The sequence below is a fragment of the Balaenoptera musculus genome, chromosome 8 (assembly GCF_009873245.2).
Source record: "Balaenoptera musculus isolate JJ_BM4_2016_0621 chromosome 8, mBalMus1.pri.v3, whole genome shotgun sequence".
Lineage (NCBI taxonomy): Eukaryota > Metazoa > Chordata > Mammalia > Artiodactyla > Balaenopteridae > Balaenoptera > Balaenoptera musculus.
The window spans coordinates 97,380,789-97,383,333 of NC_045792.1; the positions used below are offsets into that span (position 1 = coordinate 97,380,789).

General features: G+C 38.0%; 1 pseudogene; it reads right to left on the bottom strand.

Annotated features, from left to right (window-relative positions):
* Nucleotides 1–1,515: 1,515 nt before the first annotated feature.
* LOC118900124 lies at nt 1,516–2,545 on the bottom strand (annotated as a pseudogene).

Here is a 2,545-nt window from a genome sequence, read left to right on the forward strand (position 1 = left end):
ATTCTTTTTCTGGAAGGTTGCCTATCTCCACTTCATTTAGTTGTTTTTCTGGGGTTTTATCCTGTTCCTTCATCTGGTAAATAGCCCTCTGCATTTTCATCTTGTCTATCCTTCTGTGAATGTGGTTTTTGTTCCACAGGCTGCAGGATTGTAGTTCTTCTTGCTTCTGCTGTCTGCCCTCTGGTGGATGAGGCTATCTAAGAGGCTTATGCAAGTTTCTTACACAGTGTTCTCTTGGCTGCTCTTCTTCCTTAGCTCTACCCTACTTGCCAAGACACAAGTGTATATTATTTTTCACCTATATTCATGCAATAGCCTCCTCACTGAACTCTGAATCCTCATTCTTTTCTTGCTGCTAGTTACAATCTGAGAACACACAATTATGCTGCTCATTCTTTCCAATGATTACCACTCCTCCAGCTTTCTTTTGATTTCCTTTTGCATGGAATATCTTTTTCCATCCCATCACTTTCAGTCCGTCTGTGTCCCCAGGTCTGAAGTGGATCTCTTGTAGACAACATATATATGGGTCTTGTTTTTTATCCGTTCAGCCAGTCTATGTCTTTTGGTTGGAGCATTTAATCCATTTACATTTAAGGTAATTATCAATATGTATGTTCCTATGACCATTTTCTTAATTGTTTTGGGTTTGTTATTGTAGGTCTTTTCCTCCTCTTGTGTTTCCTGACTAGAGAAGTTCCTTTAGCATTTGTTGTAAAGCTGGTTTGGTGGTGCTGAATTCTCTTAGCTTTTGCTTGTCTGTAAAGGTTTTAATTACTCTGTCAAATCTGAATGATATCCTTGCTGGGTAGAGTAATCTTGGTTGTAGGTTTTTCCCTTTGATCACTTTAAATTTGTCCTGCCACTCCCTCCTGGCTTGTAGAGTTTCTGCTGAAAGTTCAGCTCTTAACCTTATGGTGATTCCCTTGTATGTTATTTGTTGCTTTTCCCTTGCTGCTTTTAATATTTTTCCTCACTATTTAATTTTTTTTAGCATTTACATTCAAATCTATTACAAGATGGCAAAAGTTCAGCAACATTTAAGTACTATCAAGTTTCATTAAATGGTTCCATGTTTTTGGTGAAAAATGTAAAAATATTTTTCTATAAACACTTCATAAGAAGCAATGTGAAAACTACCATATTTTTCAGAAATAATTAAGTCCATCCTCAAATGTTCCTTTTTAATCCTCTAACTGCAACTTTCATATCTAGAGGGGAAAACTTATTTTAAACCCTGCCCTGTGACTGTTGTCTACACATTTAAATTATGGGGAAAAGTCTTTAGAACTTAATTTTTCTAGTATTTAAAATAAAAGCAAGACACAAAAATCACTTGGCAGTCAGATGTGACATGAGAGCCAACACAGTTCTGAAAACCAACAGTTGCATTAGGCAGAACTCAGAGACCAGAAACTCCCTTTTTCTTCTTTCCTCATGCCTGTTGGTAATTCTGGAAGTCCATGCCAGTCTTCCTTAAGTTTCTTGTTGATATTTACAGATCACACACAGATCTCATAGTGCATTGTACTCCACACATTTTGATGGATCTGTAGGAAAGTGCTTCTGGCAAATGGTAATTAACCTCTTCAGTCCCTGAATATATTTCCACTGTGTCTCATCATTTAAAACATGTGCAACATTCTTGGAAAAAAATCTTTTCCCTACCAGTTCTGGCAAGGATGCCAACCACAGTGACACCAATGGGCCAAGGGGCATTTCCAATGACCATCTGAAGATAAGCATCATTAGCCTTCACATATTCCCTCTGCAACATGAATTTAATGATATCTGTTATGGATTCTTTAATATTGGCAGGAAGATTCCTTTTCCATAGCTTTCTGAAAAGGGGTCTGAGATAGGACTCAGTCTGTTTCTGAGTAGCGCTGTTCAATTTACCCTACATGCTGCACTTCACATAATCCTCTCTGGCATTCAGCTCCTTAGCACAAACACCAAGAAGAAACTTAAGGAATTTGGTAATGATGTCCATGTCTTTATGATCATCACCTTTTCCTAAAGACTATCCCAGTGCCTCTAACTCTTCAGTTGTGGTGTTTTCTTCATGAACTTTCAAATCATTCTGGGCATCTTACTCTCCAGGTTCTTGGCCACCCACAAGTTCATTGAGGTACTGCTGATCAATCTTATCCAAAGCTGCTTTCAGATCATTCCTCAATCCCTTGTTAACTTCCGGTGAGAGGATCTCTATTTTTCTTGAACGCTGAAGAGCATCATAATCAGTTTCTCCAAAGAGTCTGATTGGTTCTCCTCTTTCTCTTAATCTCCTGATAACCTCTTGCCTAGAAAGAGTCATGGGTAATTTTTCTTCTGCCAGTTCAAATTCTAATACTGAATTCAATGAAGTTAATGGTTTCTGGTCCTCCTCTTTTGACTGTATCTTGTAGCCACATCTTTCAAAATATGCTTCCTCTTCTTTTTTTGCAAATTCACTATGCTTGAAATATTTTTTATTTTCCACCAGCAGGTTCCTGTCCTCCACCAGCTGCATCTTCTGGAGGATCTCTGATTTCAGAACAGCCAT